General features: G+C 38.9%; 1 long non-coding RNA gene across 1 annotated transcript in view; it reads left to right on the top strand.

The window, feature by feature from the left end:
- Positions 1–21,779, top strand: part of LOC118319880 — a 90,385-nt gene extending 68,606 nt beyond the window's left edge. The window contains exons 3-4 of the long non-coding RNA XR_004796147.2: positions 19,058–19,122; positions 20,889–21,779. This is a non-coding gene — a long non-coding RNA (uncharacterized LOC118319880). The remainder of the gene's footprint in view (positions 1–19,057; positions 19,123–20,888) is intronic.
- Positions 21,780–22,373: the final 594 nt, after the last annotated feature.

Here is a 22,373-nt window from a genome sequence, read left to right as displayed (position 1 = left end):
TTTAATAATGTAGACTATGTCAATTCATAATTTATGACAGCACTTAATACAATCACAATAAATGTTATGGGATCATTTATATTATAGGCCATCAATTGTATAGTATTAAATGAAACTTATTAACAAATATGATATAAAATGATAATTGCAGCTAATTCACATTTTCTAAAATTAGACAGCTTTTTATCAAATGTGTCTTCATATGCAGTTCCACTGCTATTTAAATTGACGGTATCAACCACAGCCACAACAATTGTAACTGCACAATAAAGGGTAAGCCCTCAACAGAGACCCTATGTAGTAATGCGCTGGAAATGACAGTTTCACAATAAAGATCTGAACTCCTGACCGGCATCTGCCTTTAAAATGTCCCCTACTGTCACCTCTGTCAATAAGTAAAAAGCTAAACAGCCACGGTATACACGACAAAGGCTCTGTCTCGCAGCAAAGGTAACCAAGGGCAGAGAGCCATTTAATATTTATGACACATGTTGAATCATTGAAATCACCTATTCATTAGTGCCTATATATTGCTATCGCCCTGAAGAAGTGCGGCAGAGGGAGATGTATGTGTGCATTTTTGATACACTTGTAATAACCGTCACCAAACAAGGCCAATAACAGTTTGCATGGTATAGCCATCATAATCATCGTCAGTCTGGGAGGCGCTTCCGCCTTAACCACCAGAGAGGCCCGCCTGCCAAGAGTGCTAGTAATATAAATGCACTTTGAAGAATGGAAGGGATGGCATGCTCCTGGATAGGTGCCAGCTTCACATCCAAAGCTGAAATATCACAGCTGCACTGACTCAGGCAATGACACTGTAACTCCTTACTTTCTCCCTGGACCTGTTTGTAGAGTGCAAGCACAACTTCAATGTCTCTGTTGCATTATGTAAAAGGTACAAAATTAATTATGTCACTTAGTTTAGAGATCAATTTCAAGCTACAGAAAAAAAAAGCCAGATTTATTTTAAAGGACCAAACCACGAATCCCAGTCATTTGATGGTCGATGTCAACTGCTGCATGCACTGGGGGGCAGCATTGGTATTTGGGGGGCTGTTGGGTGGGGGTGGGGGGGTGGGGGGGGGGGGGTAATTCTGTGCAGAAAGACTCAAATTAGCCATGTTGGCGAAGAGCTCCAGCAAAATTAGTAATCTATCAGTCACAACACATAAGGACAGATGTGCAGATGTGAGGAAGAGAAAAATAAATGCAAAGCAGACTGAGCCCAAATTGTTATTCACCCTGCTGAGATGTGCCTCTAAGTAGCTTCCCTGGTTTTTCCTCAGCATGCTACGGTGCACTCATAAGAGAGCTTGATTCATTACGGCGTTACAACTGGATGAAAATGTGAGTGCTACTCGCGACAGTAGCGGGCGCTCATTAACGCTAATGTGGACAGTGTGCGTACAAAGAGGAAGGAAAAAGAGAGAAGTCTTCCTTCAAATTTGTCATGGGTGTCCTCTTAATATAAAGCTACTGAGGGACTGTGTGAGATACACCGGAGTAACTATGTACTAAGTCTTTAAGGTGTGTCCCAGGATTTATAAAAGATAAAATAAAATGGAGGTTTCATACAGCAACAGTGGTTATATGGGCGTTTCTCATGTCATACCCCATCCCCTATGCTCATCTTATATATACATAAGAAAAGAAAATATATTTTAATATAAAAAATATATATATGGCAAGATATGGTATAAATATCATTGACCCAGCTCATTGATAAGCAAATATAACTTCATAAATTCCTTCTGTGGTCATACACCCTTTTCTTGATTACCCAAATAAAGAAAAGAATATCATACTATTGAAGGACAAGGTCTTCTCTGACAAGGAAACAGCTCCAGGTGAGCTTTATTGGCCCTAAAAGCTGCAATACTAAGCCCGGATGGATGTTTGGATCGCTTCATGCGGATGAGACGGATCTGAATGTCTCCTATGAGTCCCGTTGCACACAGTAAATGTCATGGAAGTAGACAATATATGGCTGTCATGCAGAGCTGCATTAACACAAGAAATGCAGGAAAATTTACTGGACATCAGAGGAAAATTGACTGTCAAAAATTACCATTGACATTTATAATCATCATCGTCGGAAATTACAGCGCTGGATTTATTGCACAGGGAGAGCTATATGTGTTGGCCCGCATGTGTCTGTGTCAATGAGAGAGAAAAAGAGATGTGAGGAAAGGATGATGAGAAAAAAAAAGGATGGAAGTGATTAAGTGAGAGAGAAGGAAACTAGAGAGCATCTTGGAATGGGATCACAGCAGCTGTGCCTGCCGTTGACATATTGACATACCAACCCATTTACTCATGGGTAGTAATTACAATATTACTACATGAGTACTCAGTAGTCATTACTACACTATTACACAAGAAGGTTACTCAAACTCAATGGTCATACCACAACTATTTTCAAAATCAGCCTTCATTTTGATCTCAATTACCCACCTGTTAAGTTTTGTAATTGCGGCGACAAAATCTGTCCACAGAAAGACAAATGTATTAATACCTTCCAATGTACTCAAAACAGACTCAGTGGTAGTTCCTGCTGCATTAGAGGTCCCCGGGACCACATTTTGCCATGATGACACACACATACACACTCACACACAGAGAAAAATGAAAATAATACCAGCCAGGCTGTCGCGCCTGGTAAAAATATGGGAGAGTAAGTGTGGTTCTTTAAGTCTTGATCTTTGTCTGTGTGTGGGTTTGTGTGTGTATGTGTGCAAGTCAGTAACCCTGTGCATGTCTGAGTGTGTCAAAACAGTGCAAACCTCACATCGCTCCCGGTTTGTATGCTTCCAACTGCAGGTCACAAAGTGACATTGTGCTTTTATGGCTGCTCTCCATGGTGCTTCACATAAGCCCTGAAATGACTAAATCCCTCAGCCAGTGTCCCTGACCCTCAGCATCCCTGTTAGTGCTGCCGCATTCACACTCTTTGATGTGGCCCTGAATTGGAATCGGTCATCGGCGCTCATTCCAGGGATTGATACCGCCTCTGCTGTTCACATGCCTACAGGTCTGCACAGCTTGGTCAGCTGGTGTCTGTCTGATTGTCTGTGTCTCTCGTCTTCTCCCCAGCACCAACGTGGGTGGAACTGTGAGTGCAATAACCTTGAAAAGAGATCTCCCACTTCATGCTATGTTTGAGCTAGAACTGGAGAAAAACAAAAAACAACAACAACAACAACATCAAACAAAGAAACTCCTCAAGCTCCATAAAATATCAGAAGAGAATTTCCAGCTGCGGTCCACCCACATACAAGTAGATAAAAGTGCTCATTTCACTTAATGGAGAGAAGTAATATTATGAGATTATCGTCCTGGTACGGACGGAGATTAATTATAGAAAAGTACTCAACTAAAATTTGGAATGTCACTTTTGGTAAGTTGAGCTTGGCTGTAAATCTGACAAGAAGAAACAAAAAATAAGTTAGTGGTCATTTGATGCTCACTTGTTAATGGTGTGTCCATCTATGCAGTCATGCAAACCTGCATGTTGAGGACATGCGCAACATGACAGGAGATTTATGTCCAATCACATCTAATACATCCATTAATATTGTCTCTCCTAAATCTATCAGTTCACACATTGAGCTCTTCTGTGTCTCACTCTGGCTGGAATTTTTACGAAACATATAAGAAACAATTAATCATGTGAAGAAAATGCATAAAGAAGAACACTGCAATTATTGCTCTCCGGTCTATTATTACTTTTTTTTTTGGGCCTTGGCTGATAATTGAATTTAATTATTCAGAGTCTGTCTTTTTAATATGTTTTCCTCATTTCCTGCAAATTGATTATGTAAACCAATCTCCTCTTGTCTTCCATTAACATTGGCATTACTGTTGGCATTATAGAGCCATTCCTTTGACCAAATCTCTTTTTTTACATTTGACTGTGGACTTTACATAGCGTAAATAGCGTTTAGCGTAAAAAAGTGCTGATAAATATAATGTACAGTGTCATAAACCAAACATATAGTGTGTAAGGATGCCAAACGAGTATTGACTTTAACATGTGTTAACTGCAATTTGCTTTTGTAAAAGAATCACACTGGAAGCGCTGTCAGCTGTCAGTGAGGTGAAAATGATTTTTTTTCCCCCAAGGAACACATGAGTAAATTAAAGTGTTCTCATTTAGTCTCCCCTGCATGTGTTAGTGCTCGACCTCAATATAGAGGACCAGGTGATATTGACCTAATTTTGTGTTTGTTTGGTCTAACCCCTTCAGCTGGCCTGGTCACAGATGAGAAATGCATTATTAAACAGCAACCAAGCCAACTCAAACTTCACATTCATAATGCAATTGCAAACGGGTGAAAAATAGGTGGGTCGCTTAGCAAGACAGCAAAGACACCTAGGAGATTTTAGATAGCTGCGAAACAGCTCAAGGGTATTCTATATGAGGCATCGCCCCCCCCCCCCCGAGATTTGCCGTGGACTAAAGCCGGGCTGCCGTTGAGATACAGCTGGAAACAAGTGTTAATGAGAATATACTTATCACAGTCAGAGGTGTTATCAGTTGGTCCTCTAATCTGGGCTAGTTCCATATGTCCCCGTTTGTACTGTAAGATCAGAAAAGTGCAATAACAGTAGTCAGAAAAAAAAATGATTTTCATAGTGCATGTAAACTGACTCCTTAAAATAATTTGTTCTTCTAAAATGTGTTATTCATACACAATACCCCTCTGTAGAGTCTTTGGAATACAGTGTTGTCCTTTCTTCCCAGCAATGCCCCGATATATCTTTTTGAGTATCGTGGAACGGCGTTCTCCTCCATGCCACCTTTCACCAGATCCCTTACTAATTGTTTCTGTCTCCAAGGTAGCATGGCTGCTCTTTGATGTTCAAACCCCTTCCTCCTCACAAAGGAGACTGACGGCAGGAGCAGGGAGAGAGGCAGATGGGCCGCGACAGGATGCTGCGAACCTGACGTCTCTCTCCCCCTTTCAAGTGCTCTGGTTCAATCAGCCCTTGCCGCACAAGCTGTTGTGGAGCACCTTTGAAATCATGGTGTCTGCACAATAGTCTTGACTGTTAATGACTTCTTGTAAAGTTCCAAAGCGACTCTGATTACACACCCTCATGCACATGTACCGGCAAGTGTAGACAGGGACAACAATGTCGTGCATAAACAAGTGTGTGCTCATGCACTCTTGGTCACATGCACACCGCTCAAACACACCAAGTGGTGTGCGTGTGTGTGTGTGTGTGTGTTCGGAAGCATACCTCATCTCTTAGGCAACACCCTGGAAACCAGAGTGAGGACACAAGTAAACAATTAATATGTTAATTAGGCTGATCAGAGAAGCTGGTGCACTTGTATGGGGGATGTGCACATCAAACGTTGGAAACGAATGGACATTATGCCATCTGTGTTTTCTAATGTTTGCTATGCCAACATATGTGTTTTACTATTATCGCAAACATATAGTTTGATGGTTGACCAGGAAACTCTGCAAGAGTTTTCAAACATAAAACGTGCATGAAGTGATTAGAGACTACGTTTCAAAAGCATTCGGTACTGGGTTTGATTTGGTGCCATGTTACATCTTGTTATAAGCTACCTGACTTCTTCAGCCATTTTAGAGAAGTGCTATCAAATAGTACAAGATGTCAAACACGCAGGTGTTCACCCCTGAAAATATGGCACCACAGCTAACAGTGTGCCTTGAAAATACAACTAACGCACTGGGCTGCCTTGTAGGAGATGGGGAATCCAGTTCTCTCTGAAACTGCAAGAACTGGCCTTAATTAGGTGGTAGACATAGAGAAACTGGCATGTTGAAGTGTGTGTGTGTGTGTGTGTGTGTGTGTGTGTGTGTGTGTGTGTGTGTGTGTGTGTGTGTGTGTGTGTGTGTGTGTGTGTGTGTGTGTGTGTGTGTGTGTGTGTGTGTGTGTGAGAGTGTGTGTGAGTGTGTGTGTGTGTGTGTGAGAGAGAGAGAGAGAGAGAGAGAGAGAGAGAGAGAGAGAGAGAGAGAGAGAGAGAGAGAGAGAGAGAGAGAGAGAGAGAGAGAGAGAGAGAGAGAGAGAGAGAGAGAGAGAGAGAGAGAGAGAGAGAGAGAGAGAGAGAGAGCAGGAAAGGAAGACAGTAAAGTACTGTCCTCTGCCTAAACCGGTGAAGCTTATTACTCAAACGTTCCAAAGTGTTTGCCTGAAGTCAAAACCATCAGGAAAGGCTTCAACTTTTCTGGGGGTTTTTTATTTATTGTTTTTAGCCCTCTTTCCTGCCACCGTGACTGTTGTGTATCTGCAGGGGTTGGTCAATCAGTGCCACAGAACAAATGATCACATCAACAGAAGCTGGGATTTCTGTCAAGTGAGGTTTCTATGATGTTTTGGAATATGAACAAAAATTTCACACCAAATAATGAAGAACTTCCACTCTTCCCTCTGGGAGACGTGTGAAGCTGAGGCTCTTTCGATAAACTGGTGACCATGGTCAGATATTTCATAAACCAAACAATACATTGTTACTTTTTAAAAAAACAGCAACATAGTGGTTGATAACTTCTGAAGTACACAATTTAATTGGATCTTATTTTGGACTTTATCTCGCCAACCTTTATTGTAAAAATATAATTTATAGTTAATGTGCGTATTATGAGAGATTGTGAGATTGCTAATGAAGGCCAGTGAAGGTCATAACCACAATGTTACCGTGCCAATTTCAGGGCACACTTCATATCCTCTACAGTGTCATCAGGTTATCGTCGCTATGACGACACACACACACACAAACACACACACACACACACTTTCTTACAATACATAACTTTTCAGGACACTAGTAGCAGATCAATTGAATTTTCATCATTTCAAGCTGCCTGTTTTTCCCGTGCTGGAGATCTCACCTCCATCTTCCTGCACTCTGCCTGGACATTGTCACCTTTCTAAGTATTTGGATTATTCATTTGAACTAACGGTAAAATGTATACAGTGTCAATAACATCTAGAACATTTTGTGTAATGTAATCTTCAAAATGACAATGACGCACTCCAGTGACGAAGTAGAATCCTTTATTTTCCTCCCTCAGCATTGTTAACCTTTCTCGGCCCATCCTAAAGAACAAAGTCAGGAGGCACAGAGAAGAAGTGTGTTCTGTTCTAGGGCTGAAGTCGGCAAGTCGGGAACTTGGCTTCGGTTGACTTGTTGTAGCATTTTTTTACAGACAAATAGATTAGAAGTGCACATGTAATGCACCACTATGTTCACAGATGTACTGCTAATATCTAACTTTTTGCTCTGGTCAACAGCGTCACACACCCTGTCTCTCTCTCTCCCTCCCTCGGTCCACACAACCTACGCAATGGGCTATTCCTGAAAGGACCTGTGCTACTTGTGTAACAACACTCTCAATGTTGTTTTCAAACTTCCTGCAGATCTTGCACAGGGATTCCAAGTCACAGTGAACTGTTTTCTTTCAACCTACTACTGCTACCTGTTAGCACCTAAGCAGAAAATATTGTCATGACTAAGTCATTTTTCTACAGCTTCATCATGTGTTTCTGTGCATGTGTAAAATGCATGCAATATCACAACTGATCTCAGAACCAATATTTTGAGTCAATAGCAGTTTCACAAGCACACCTGTGGCTATAGCTGGTCACCCGTCATTGGATCCCAGAAATTATCCACAATGTGCACGCTCAGACACCAAAAATATTACGGGACATGGTCTCGCCCATGAGACAATTACCTGCTGCAACAATCCATCAGAAAATTGATATGTAAGGAGAGATGTTGTTTCCACTTCAGTTTCCTTCTAATTGATGTCTTTTTTTTAGCTTTAACTGGTCAAGCAGTGCTTGCCTTGCTTGTCCTGATGGAATGCCATTGGTCAGTGGTCTGTTTCACCTGTTTAGACATATGAGACAATTCACGTTAGTTTATTTGATAGTAAATATTATAGTGGTGTGCTTAATACAAAGAATTTGTTCAAGCATTTCCGCAATTTTTTTGTGTGCTTAAAAAGCTTCTTTATTCATGTGTTAATTTATACAATCGTGATACACATCTTTTTTTTCATTGCCTGTTTGGCAGGAGTTTTATTCCGTGCAGACACAGTTTTAGTTCCTAAACACAAAATGCATGTTTGGAGTGCATAAAGGGATTAGAGGGAGAATATTTCGTGGCAAGAATAATCTTCACTCCGGGAATATTTTACCTGTAATTTACACCAGATAAACAAAGCAGCGCTGGTTGGGTTTGATGTAGTTGTGAGCAGAATGAAAAAGCTATAAAGGTAAATCCACAGTCTACAGAAGAAACTCTGTACACAGACTGGGTTGTCTGCATTATACAGCTATTTGGATGAGCTCACTTCCTGTTTAGCAGTTTGCACCAATGACCAGCAAAGCAAGCGTTGTAATGCTTGGAATTGAATGTAGCCAATAAGTGAGATTGTATTGAATGTGCTAATGGTTGAGTTGAATGGATGTGTATGATAAGTTACTGTGAATGAACACTGTGAATAATGAATGATGTGTAAAAATAAAATGACCAGAAAACTACCATTAGCAGGTTGGCATGCAATGCCCCTTGTGTTATATTGTTCACTTTAGTCGTGGGGCATGTGGAGCAGGGAAGAGTGGTGCAGTGATAGTTACGTTAAATGACACAACTACATTACAACAACTCTATATTGCCGGCTGGTAGAAATAAGCAAAAGCATGAGCAGAGCACTGGGAGCTTATATTAAGGTCCTTGTTGCAAATGTTGGTATGCTTACATTTTCAATAAAAAAACATGTAACATGTTTGTGTGAGGCTTTAACTGGTCTGTACTAACTGTAACAGAGAATACATTAAATCGTGATTAAGAAACATGCATTACCATGCTTTAACCATTCAATGAAATGACCAACACAATCAATGAGTGTATTGATTCAGTAAATCAATAATTATTACTGAAGTGTGGATGTAAACGGATTTAACTAGGCATGTTGCCTTCACTACAAGTTCAATTGCAGTGTTGTCTGGCTTTGGCAGACAATTGCAGATTAGCCTCATGACTCCTGGACAACTTTGTCATTTATCCACATTAACACAGGGAGCAGACAAATAAATGGCTGTAGATCATTTTGCCAACATCTTGTAGTTTGGGAGATGAATGCAAACATCTTTATTAGTCACTGCAAGTTCACCTGAAACGTACAGCATTGTATATATTTATATTTGCACTTTTGTCATTAGCCACTTCATCAATCTACGTACTGCATGCGTGCAAATGTTCTGTGTAGCCCCACAATTAAACCTTTCACTAGACAATGGTTAAGTGATGCTTCTGCTGGTTCATTATGATGCTTATTGGAGACTGTGGTAGGGACCTTTTGAGCTGAAGCAGTTAGCAGAGTAACTCCCCATCTATGGGGTAATTAGTCCCATGTTCGGTCAAACAAATCGCCTCAATGGAAGAATCAGATAGTTGACCAGTCTACCGTAACCAAATTAGTGTTGTAATTACCTGTGGGACATGTCTTCATTAATAATTGCTGCATCTGTTGTTGTAACAAAATATCAATGCAGCCCACACCCTGAGTAAATGGGAATCCAATGTTAGATAATGCTCAGGCACAGACTTTGGAAACTTGTCTAACATTTTGATGTGTTTTCTGTGAAACATGTTTGTCGAAGAAGAGCTCATACAGCCAACTTGAGGGTAAACTTTAATACAGCCATCACTATTGTACACTAACAGAATGAAAACATGTTCAATGGCATTGCCATGTAGTTCCCTGAAAGAGAATGCACTAAATAAGTCTAGACCGTGACATTCAATTGGTTGGAAAATATCAATGCAGGATAGACAAAAGATTATGGAGCTGTTGAAGTTCATGGCTACAGTATACACTGCTGGATGAAAAGCAAATGTTTCTCCTAAATGTTTCACACTGCCAAAATGTGTTCTATCTCATTTTGAAAGAACAATACAGCGCCTATGCAATAATACTCAAGGTGGATTACCAACATTTTTCTGCAAAAACTTAAAATACCAGACCCCTCAAATTCTTCCAAAGCAATGACGGCAGGGCAAATATGACTAGTGTTGAAGCAAAGACAAAGAAGTAAGTAAACAGGCCTGTGTGGACAGTGATTAAAACCTGATTGGATGTCCTGTAATTACAAAATCAACATTGATGTCTAGGTGTTAAAGGATTGCTAAATGTATGTATGCATTCCATATTTGCACAGTCAGTCAATTCAAATTGGACAAACTTGACCATCATTAATACATTTCCCTGTTTGGAATTAATTTTTCACCTACTGATGAGTTCAATTGATTCCGTGTCACAGCATCATTGATGAGGCATTTGTCTTATCAACTGCTGTCTCTGATATTTCATCTTGTTCCCATTTTATTTTCAACAGCTTATCAAGAATTCTGGGAATAAATTCAATCGTTATATTGAAATTAGAGTGGGCGAACTTGGTATGCCAATTTGTTGTTAAATAAGTATATAAACTTATTTAACAACTATACTTATATACTTTTTTATATGCTTTTTTTAACAACTATACTATATATATATATTGGTGTTTGTCATCAATATATTTTCCTGTTACGGTTTTCTTTGTGTTGTGTCACAGGTTCAACAACATTCACCAACTTAGGTGTTTAAAGCCTGGCCCACTGGAATTGAGATGTACCCCTTTTCTCTTCTTCAATCTCCATTGATAGAGGAACTGTGTGTGTGTGTTTGTTTGCATTTGGGGGAGAAAAACCTTTGATTACCGAGCTGCTTTTCTCCCCGCCTGATGTGCAGACGAAAGCGTCTCAGTGCTAATGACAAATTGAGGTCAACATTGAATCTCAGAGATGATGCGTTGCATCCCAGCGGACATCCTCTAGACCGTGTCTTTTTTTTCTTTCTTCTTTTTGTAGTGCCACTGGAACAATGCAGACAAGCAGAAGTGATTGTGTTCTGTGTCAACATGATGTGACTGCAACCCTGCCAATGTTTGTGGCAATAGATGGACCATGCTGCCATGGGAAATCAATTCCATAGGTGTCAACACAAACGACCGAGATGCCCATTGTGAGGTGGGAGTGGCCCAGGGTGGGAATGTCTGTGTGTACATGTGCACTGTTTGTTTGTTTTTTTCTGGATCGTTGATATGTTTCTTTACATTTTTTAGCATTCACTTATACATTTCTGATAACCATGCAGGTTCTGGATACCATAATTGGCTTTCAATACCTTTTATTGTCATTGCACAAATCCCTATTGTGTGTGAAGTCCAGGTTTATCAGAGACACATTTGTAACAATGAAATATATGTGAAAATATATGTATATTTCTTAACTTAATATCTTACAATTACTGAAATGTAAATGGAATATAAATGTACAAAATTGAGTTGATCTGTAGTCATAGAACTAGGTTTTCAAAACATTACCACAATAATTCTGAAATGTGGCCAGTCGCACAGCTTGACACTGAAAAGTGCCAGTGGACTAGGCCTGGAGAGTCATTTGAGTCTTTTCTGGACATTATTTTTTCATCAAATATGGGTGTGTATATTAAGTATTAACTGCACAGTTGGTACTAATGGCATATAATGTCTATTCAATTTGCCTCACATTTGACACTCATCATTCATTTTGCTCATGAATGGTGCCATGGTTCCATAATTGATTATACATCACAGAGAAAAGAATGGCTTTTTGTCTTCTCGTTGTAATGGCGATGATGACGATGAACCAATGTAGTGAAAAAAATGAATTTGAGCAATCAATCATATTTTTTTTTACTTGAATGAAAAGCTAAGACATTGATAGCAGATGTTCCTACAGCTGTAATCGCTTCCACCTCGAGAAAATGTTAATTTAGTTGAATTGATTAGCTTTTGATGGCTTTCCATTGAGTTCTTATTGTAGACATCTTTGGGCATATGAATAGGATCAAATAAACCTGTCGCCTAATATGTTGAAAGTGCGGATGTATTGAGATATTTGCAAAAAAAAGAAATACGTCTATTATAAGTGTAAGAAGTCTTGAAAGTTATCATGTCATTAGCGGGTAACTGGAACATCAACCTTGAATAATTACTCAAGGAAATATGTCTTAAGGAAAACAATGATATTCTATATCATATCAATACCATAAGCACAGCAGTTTATTTCGAGTCCATCTTGTTTCTATCAATCCATTTAAATAATATTGATAAAGTATACGAAATGTTACGCTTATGATTTTCTTTTTAAACTCTCTCAAGATATTTTTTTTCTTATCAGTAAACTAAATTGACTGCTAAAAAAGTATGTAAAACTCATACAGTATATAGAGACAAATGCCTGCACGCTGACTCCAAACCATTTAAAAAAAAATATTCCCTCTAACTGTAAACTTTAACATGGGAATGTGTAGAATTTGCATTAAACTGAGGATTAATATTTGACGATTACTCTAACTATGCGTCCTGGGCCACCTACTCCACTGATGTCCTCTTGGGCTGCTACGGTTTCATAATGAACCGAAAATATTTTTACGCTCTTCAGTGCCTCTCCTGCATTAATTAATTTGTGGCGGCCCCTTAATATTATCAACAATGACCGCCACATATTGATTTTCTATTTTATTGTAGAGCCGTGCGCAGCGCATCAATTCGCTCAACCTTCCTTGCTCTATGCTCTCTCTCTTTCTCTCTGTATAGACACATACATACACAAACAAAAACAACATTATATTTGGTCTTCGCCGTACGTGTTTATTTGTATATAGAGCTGGGAGATGAGATTTAATCTTGAATGTTTCACACATTCTAAAGCCCCTTAACTGTCCACTTGTGATCGGACCACCACACACTCCTGTGTTAATGCCAGGTATGATGGCCTATTTTGTGACTGGTTGAAAAATTAATTCATTAACAGATACTTATGCACCCACCCTCTCTCCCACCCACCCACCCACGGACTGCTGAAGTTCTTTACAAAAGTGGCCTCATTAAGTGCAGCGGCACAGTCTTCAACGTGGTGTCTGTTAAGGCCTATACCCTTCTGTAGCATTAGCATCATCACGCACGCATGGTGCTAGTCAACACTGAGTTTGACCCAAATACTTAAAATTATTTTATGACTCTCTGAGCAAATGCACCCACCCCCCACCGGTGGTATCTGCCAGCAATTATTTGGAGCAACCCCACAGGAGGAGCCATCTGTAGCTGATTTCAATTTACACGCACACACACACAAACACGCACACACACACACGCACACACACAAGGGGATGTGTGCCTTAAAGTCTTTAATTGAGATGGATTGGGTCATCCAATTAACCCTAACACACTTGGGCGTCCTTTGTGCAGTTGAAGCCTTTGCTTTGGGGTATTGTCACAAATCTTTGAGTCGCCACAGAAATAGTACACCTGTCCTCACTGTCTTTATAAACCTTAATTGGATTGAGCTCTCCCTCAATCAAAAGGATTTTTTTTTTCCCCTGCTTCTTTTTTTTCTACCGATTTGCAGTTCGATGCTGTGAGAATGACTGAGTTAACATGTATGTGATGACAAGGGAGGATTGCGAAAGTGAAACGCATTAATTTGCAAAGAACGTAAGGACAAAGTTTATGACAGTTGTTAATTTAAAAATGTCACAAAGACATTTTCACTTTAATGTGCATGGTTACTTTGTGAGTTTTATCAGTATCATACAACAGGATTACGCTCTGCTACCTTACCTCACTCTCATACAGAATCAAATGTGACTTTTCTTCTGTAGCAGCATGCGTCGCATGTGGCTATACAATCTGCATCATTGTTTGGGCTCGTGTTCTACTTATACAGTACATTTTGATGCAGTAAGTTTTACTTTACATTTAATGCACTTTATTTTATCATAATCAACACAGTCTTGAATCTAAGTTGGTTTGATTTCCCTTCTAACCAGACCCTGACCTTAATGTTTGCAATGACTCAACAGCAAGCAATGGCCTTAGAAGATTAATTGGGAAAAGCTGGCAAACATGACCAAAAAAACATGACCAAAAAAACATCTTTTTGGTAAATAAACAAAAGGTCTGAATTTTATTTTGAGCCACAACACCTCCCCCTTTTAATGAATTATAGATAGTAAGACCTGCCATATGTAATTGTTTGGGGGGAGTAAAGCAGGCTCATCTTTTTGGGCAATTTAATTTGAAACACAGTTCTTCAAGCCAGGGAGAGCAGCCAGTAGTCATGCAGAGAAAACAGTCTTAATTGTTTAATCCATATCAGTTATGCACCATATGGGAGAAATTACAGGTGCTGTGTGATGGGATAAACACTACAACTAAACAAATGTCTGAGGGGCAGTCTACACTAGTTTGTGTCTTTTAAGATCAATTTGTCTCGGCTCTTCCCCCCTCAGACCCGCTAATAATATGTGCATGAATTAAAGCAAAGCATTTCGGCTTTAGAGGGCTCCGTTTGCCAAAATCATTCAAGTGGGTTCTTCAACCTTGACATTATCTTTTCAGCTTCTCTAATATAACTTGAACTCGTATGAGCCATGAAGATAAGTCTTACGTACAAACTTCTTTAAAAATGTTTTCATTAATATGCGGGGGGGGGGGGGGGGGGGGGGGGTATTACATGAAGGATGTAAAGGACACAACTGTTATATATTGACATTATTTTGCACATTGCTGTGTGAAGTGTAAAAGTAGCACAACACTCAGCTGAGCTTGCAATTTTGTCATTATTAATTTTTTAGATATCACAGCCCTGAGAGTCTATTCCTGCCTTATGTAAATGCTCTACCAGAGTATATGAATTGTAGCTTTCCATAGACATTTTCCGTGTTCTTTAACCCTTGGCAATGGTCATTCCATCATCGGTATTTGAGTGTTTTTATTCAAAAATGATTAATTTTGACCGAGTTAATGTGTTTCACAAAAGGGTCGCAATTACCATACCATTAATCATACTATAATTAGAGTCAGTGACTTAATTGTGACACAAAACCTCTATTTCCTAAAGAAATTAATAACAGCGCTGTCATTTTAAAATAAAAAATGTATGACTCTAAGGGCTACCAGACACCAGACATTTTCATTCCCATAATACTACTTTCTTATATACGTCTCTATGTGTACAGTTTATCTGTGTTAGTATAACTAGTTTGTTGTGAAATTGCTGGTAGCCTGGATATTGACTGTGCCCTGATCTTAGCACTTCTCTAGGTGAAATTGCTAGATGAAGAACAAAAGCTCCCTTAGAAGAAGAAACCATAGCATTGATGAGAAAAGCAACCCTATGGGTATACTGTAGAACTAGTATACTGTATGTTGGTGTGCTATTAACAAATGCATGGTTTCAACAAATCATTACACCACATGTTTAGGCTTGCAAAATTACCCTGCTCAGGAGTTCTTTAGGACGTTGACTGTGTGCACACAATTTGATAAGTTTTCAGTAAAAGCATGTGGCATGTAGCTATGTCAGTGTATAGCAAGTAATCATAACAGCTTCATTTTTTCTCCTTTTTTGTATCCATATAGAGCTTAACCACATTTCTTTTATTCTAAAGATGTTTCTATGATGTAGCACAGCTTGCATCTATGATATGATATTACCTAAGCTTATAACCAAAGCAAGTAGAGACGTTTTCCTTAACTTTCCAGATTGGGCAACTGTATATGTGATAAAGCAAAGTCTGCAAAATGTTGCTCCGGACATTTTCTGCAACTTTTCCTGCTGGCCCCCAGGTAAATGTCAGAGTGAGCCCATGTAAAAATACATAAGAAAAAAACAGACGATTGTGTTCAACTATCACGCCTAAATGTTCTGGAAATTTCCTTGCTGTTGTGAACGCCTCTGACTTGGAATATATGCTATTGTGTTCATCATATGTAAAGGACAAACTCTGGAAAATGACCAGATTTTCTAAACATTTTCTGGAGTTCATGTCTAAAAACAAGCTCTCCTGAAACCTACAGCCAGCCACTTGGTCTGTGCTCTCATCTGCAGACAGCCTTTCAGTTCTAGTTGTCAAACACTGACTGAGAAGAACAGACAAATGCAGGAAATTAATTCAAGCTCATCGTGTCAAAAGATATTCACAGACAACATATCAGTCCCCCTCTCTGACCAAACAGAATCATGCAATCTGCTCTTGAAACTCCTCTCCAGTTCTGTGGCTTCAAAAATGGGTTTCGTTTGATAGCTGCAATCCTGGAAAGGTCACAGGCATCAAGAAAATAGACGGAATGAGCCAAGAGGATTTCAAGTTGTATTAATGAGGACCCCCTTGGCCAGCACCCATCTTAGAGGTCAGGCCATCACCTAAAATGATAAAGATTTATCATGGGGAGGCAAGGCTGGTCAAAGCATACTCTTATCTTGGTCTTTGGCTTTTACAGCAGCAACAACTGTCAAGAGTCTCACATGGATGAAAGACTTTGCTACTCTCCACCACTGTTACCAACCTCCAGAAATATTCTGACGTTGGTAAATAATTCATTGCCTATATTTTGTACTCTTTGAGAATTTTTGAGGAGGTGTGAGTATATTATGCCATGCTCCCTACTCAAAAAAGGTGGCACTTATAAAGTTCGCCGCAGCTTGAGATTATTTCAGGCTCGTGTTGAAAGATTAACTATGTTCATTCTCTGGACTCTGCATATGAACCATGCTTTATTCATATCAGCTATACATGTTTAAAAGAAAAACTCTTGCTATTATAACAAACTTTCTGCTTTTGATACTGTGGATCCACAAGTATCAACAGTATCGTGTAACTGCTTTCCATTGTATGAATGCAGAATATGAAAATGGGACTTGTAGAGCAACATGACATGAGAAAATAGGACAAAAAATGGAAATTAGTAGCACGTCTTAGATATCTTGAGCCATCTTAAATACTTAAATGTTTTAAGATTTTTTATCATTATTATTATTACTATTATTATATTCTTATCAGAACTATATTTTTTAACATGCAGTATTATATCTCACATTTGCGGTGACATAGTGGTGCTTGCAATCTAACTTCAACTGTATACAGCAGGTCATGTATATGTATTTGTCTCAACCAAAGGATCTCTATGATGTTGGAACATCAGTGGCCCCTGAAGAGAAAAACATTGTTGATATGCCAGCCATGAATTTCTGTTTTCAGTTTGAAGCCTTTTCATGGATGGTCCTGTGTACTGTAGAAATTTCTGAAAGCTGCATGGCAGAGAAATGCTCACAGCAAACATCAATAAATTCAACCACAGGGAGAATAAACGGGGCTCGTATATCCACGATGATTTGATGTAAAACTAATATTCTCAGCCCCGGAGCTTGTATATAGTTGTTTTGGTCCTTTCCTCGAATTAGACATAATCATTTCCCCTGTGTTTCTTCTATTGATTTGAATTTTTAAAACAATCGCTGAGGTTTGCTTTTGGTCAAACGAAGGCAAGGTTTCCCTCACAGTTTGAGGTGTTTTAAAGGTTCTACAAAAAGAAACCATTAAAAGATCCAACAAATTGGTGGCAGCAGTTAAGGTCAGGGAATAGAAATTCTTACTAAGGGCAATTTCCCTCAGGTGCTAAAATACTTCCTGCACATTCGGTTTTGGTTAGACCAGATGTCAGGGTTATGTTTGACCAGGACCAATCACCCCCACTTAAAGTCATCACCTGCATGGTAACCAAGAACAGTAGTGCAACTGAACAACGGCTGGTTAAACTTGAAAGTGATTTTTAGATGAAGGCCATTCCACCGTGATTGCGAATAAAAAATGACTCCTTAATATAAAAGTGCACCAAATATATTTGCATTACCTACTACCTACATGTGATATGGAGATAAAGGTGTTTGTTCCCGGCAGCCCAAAGACTCTTGCTAGGTCAAAATTGATTTTCTTTTATGACTTGATTTTACTTTTGTTAATTGTCGTCGGCTGTCCTCCCTGTACATCTTAAATAAAACTATATATTCTTACGGGAATTGGGAAAATTCCCCAATTGACAAATCAAAACATCATATTTCTTAATGATTTTATGATGGTTTCAGTGACACCTTCTGATGTCAGCTCTCCCCATGAGAACATTTTCAATTATGATTGTGAATAATGGAGCACATTCAAGGGAGAGTATTGCTTTTCAATAATTGCAATGCTTTCCACAAGAGACTGTGGTCAATAAGGAAGGCTTTAGAAATGTCATACACAACGAGCTAAAAATAATTCAGTGATTTAATATATTTGTGGGTGTATTGTCATTTCAGATTAGTAGAATGATTTATTTTTATTTTTATCATTATTATTATTTTAATTGATGTCATTAATGACTGGGCTACATCGTTCTGGTATCTTTGTGGTGTCTTCCCTCTCACAGTTGTTCTTTTTTTTTGGGAAAATAGAGTTCAGCGGTAACTAGCAGCCATTGCAGGCCACACCATCCTCTAAATGTTTAACTTTCCTAAAGGAGTCATTCAAAACAAGAACAGGAACTTGTCTTTTGGGAAATACCGCTGGATTAGGGGGGCTGAAAGATTGAAAAAGTAATTTGAAAAATAATGGGCTTTTTAATGACTAAACCTATGGGACACCCAGATGTGCTCTTTGTTAATTTTCACTAGTGTAATGTAAAATTCCAACTGCTTAATTACTCTAGGACACACAAAGCAACTGGTTTTTAACGAAGCAATTATGGGAACAGCTTCTCCCACATTGCACCACAACTTCCGCGTCCCAACAGCTCCTTCCTTGAAGAACCACTTGGTTTTGGTACAAAGTTATCATGCTTTTCATGTCTTAAGCAATAACAGAAAATCCAGAGCATTTTTTTAATCAAATGTTTGGGAGACGGCCTGAATTTCAATTTCTGAAATAAATTAACAATGAATATAAAAAAAATAAAAATACTGGTACTTACCATCAATCTCCGCTTTCTGAAATTATTTGTGCTGAGCAGCAGATACGTTTTCCTGGAGTGCAATAACTAAGCCTTTTTTACATATATGTGTATGTCACAAGTGAAATTCTTAGTTTCACTGTGCAGAATATCGAGAATATCTTATTTGATTTTCTTCCTGTTCTTCTTCTTCCATTGATCAATAAAGAAAACCACGAGGCGACTTGACCTCCCTCCCCAACCCCCATGGGAGAAGCCGAGGAACAGCTGCTGGTAAATATCATTACAATATTACATGCTTTATCGTAGCTTTAATGGTGAAATACCACATGTCCCTGCTCAAAAGACATTAACATTTAGAACAATCAATATAAGTTGCACATTTTACGACAGACATTTTCCAACTGAAAGGGAATCTTGCGAGGAAGCCTGAGGTGTCATTCATTAATGAATGCTGTAAAGATCATTTTGATTTGTGGGCTTTTAGAGGGAATGTGATCCTCATGTCGAAACATCGTGGTTTTTTAAAATTATGTTTTTCATCATCATCAACTTGCATTCACTGGATTTACAAACGTATTACAGTAGATGCAGGACAGTAAAAGCGTACACATTGAGGGGACAAAGTTGGTGTCCCTCTGAGTTTGTGTTTGCTATGAAGTTGCATTAATTTTCTTATTTAATTCTCTACAAACAATATATTAAAATGGCTACAGTATCAATGAAATGAAAATTGCATTACCATCCCTTTGTTTTACATCAATAGCAATGTCAGTGTAACCTTTTTAAAATTATACCAAAAGGTGAAGTACTTCCACTGATGGATCATTGCATTTTTATTTACTGTATTTAATTTCCAATTGTAAAATCATAGGGTGTTCACTCAGTTCTCAGAACATAAAAGTAGCGTAATGCAGAAAAGAGAAGAAAATAAAGCAAAGAAACCATCTCACCTTAGCTCCAGACCAATTTCAAAAATTACAATTATGCCTTTGAGATGCAAATGCTCAAACAATATTCTTCATGTTGGATCTAAATTGCTTATATACACAGTGTAAAAGCCCAGTGTGTCCCTTTCGAGACTGGATATCTCTGAGACATGAACCCGGTGTTTTTGGTGTTGATCAAAGGGCTCAAACTATGTTCCGCTTCTCCTCTCATGTCTGAGGGGCCATTGAGATGCATTGAAACATACAACCTAGTTGCATGTCAAAGGCAGTTTGATATTGTTCAATAGCTCCCAACTGAGCAGACAAATAAAATTATTTGGATAAACTCTTCTCAGGAAAAAGAAAAAGAAAAAATATGATAGCAGCAACTTGAAAAGGAGCGACAAAGTGATCATCCGTGTCATATGTTTCTACTCCAAATTAGAAACAATGACACGATACTGCAGGAAACTGCATATGTCCCCCTTCAAAAAGAGAGCTGAAATCTGTATTAATTCCACGAAACAATCATTTTAAATCCTGGGGGTGCTTCTGTGACAGGAGGCCACTCCTTTTGATCCCGTACAGGGCAACACCTTGATAGACCAACTATGTGGATTAATAGCACTAGTTACAACACAGCCGTAGGCCCCCTATATCTACGTTAATAGAGCCTATCCATTCCTGTCAGCTACCGGGGACTGATGGAATTGCAGGGGTTGGCTGTGAATCCACACGACAAATCATAAGCCCTCAGACACTGCTTGAGCTGGATGACAACAATTTTCATTTAAAACCAAATATATTACGGTGAGATCTATCAAATATAGTCGGACAATTTTTCTCTAAAATGGGTCTCTCTCTCTCTCTCTCTCTCTCTCTCTCTCTCTCTTTCTCTCTGGCTCGCGCGCTCCATCTTTATCTCTCGGTCTGTCCCTGCCGTGGACCAGGGGAATAACTTCTCAGTGCAGGTTGCTTGTCTTCATTTCCAGCTTGGTGGCCAACACACACACGCACGCACGCACGCACACACACACACACGCACACGCACACACACACACACCATGTAAAGTCCAATCTGACTGACTGATGCTAACGCTTGTCTTACAGCACCATCATCGCAAGAGCGAGTGTGTCTGAGCAGAAAGAGGAGCTGTGTTCCTGCCATAATCCATCATGTCACAGGAGCCGATGTTTCCATCCAGACGTTGTCGAGCCACCTGTTAGGTGAACAGGTGCACAAAGTGAGGCCTGTCAAAACACTTACCTTGAATTAACAGCAATTCTGTCTGTAAATGATCCTTTGATAAAAATATATTTTATAATAATACAATATAAAGGGTGTTATAAAATAATAGTATGGATAAGTATTATCCACAAAGATATGTTAATTGATCTTGTTAAGAATGTTAAAAAAGATATGATATATCTCCTCTCCCCTGAAAAAAAAATCTGAATGTATAAATATGCAATTAAACTTTTAATTGTAAAATACTTAAAGTACCTTGTGGAGTGCCAATCACATACACTGTTACCGTGAGATTTTATCCTATTTAACTCAAATTGAGGTTGAGCGTGGAAGATCTCTCCCTCTTGGGCAGATGAATATGGAAACAGCCTCCTAGTGTCAAGCTCTTCACGTCAACATGCACAGGGAAGGCCAAACATCAGGGAGAAACAACAATAACTAAAACACTTGGAGTGGACAGGGACTTTAACATTTTCAATGGTTGAAGTTTTAAGTCATGGTTAAGTGAGAAACAATTTGCCTAAGAAATGTTGAATTCACCCAGTAGGAATGGGGTTGTCAGAGGTGAAGGCGAATGTATCCACCTGTCCAACACCATGACCGCAGCACTTATTTCTCACTGCACAGGTCTACAGTACATCAGGAACAGTACATGCACAGTGAAGTAATCCTTGCATGCGGGTGACATTTATTTCCTTCACTCTTCATGCATACAGACAGTATTTTAAGTAGCATATTGCGCGTGTCATCGTATTTCAAGAGACTAGGCGCTGAATTTGATCAAATAAAAGTCATTTTGACATGCAAAACTGCTGGGATTTTACTGTCTCGGTCAAAACATCCTGAACGACAGGTTGGAGAAATATGGAATACAATTCAACTTGTGTTAGTGGAAGATGTATATATGATTAAAATTATTTAAACATTACATTTTTCACATTGATTAACAGAACTATGATCTGGTGTATTTGGTAAGATAAGATGAAAGATCGGATACAGCCTCAGCGACTGTTTCACAAACTGATTGCTCAATAATCTTTGCTTCAAGGTTCACACCATTGGGGAACTGCTTTTGAGTAAATTTTCCCTGAGCAATGTGACAATGTTAATCACAGGATACTCCAGCAGTGCTAATGGCACACCTTGTCAAACAATATCACGATTAAAAAAGTGACAATAATACACCCTAAGGCTGGAACAATGGAAGTTTCTAGACAGAATAGAGGACATTCTTGAAAGAGAGAATGCAGGAAGATACTATTCATTTATGTCAAGTTGCATATTTCTCCCTCTACAGCTAATAATGACACGGTTGCGCTTTGATGAAAGTGAGACCGTTTTTCATT

This window comes from Scophthalmus maximus, chromosome 9, assembly GCF_022379125.1.
Source record: "Scophthalmus maximus strain ysfricsl-2021 chromosome 9, ASM2237912v1, whole genome shotgun sequence".
Lineage (NCBI taxonomy): Eukaryota > Metazoa > Chordata > Actinopteri > Pleuronectiformes > Scophthalmidae > Scophthalmus > Scophthalmus maximus.
Note: the sequence above shows the minus strand (reverse complement) of the source record. Positions and strands in the feature narration are given on the sequence as shown.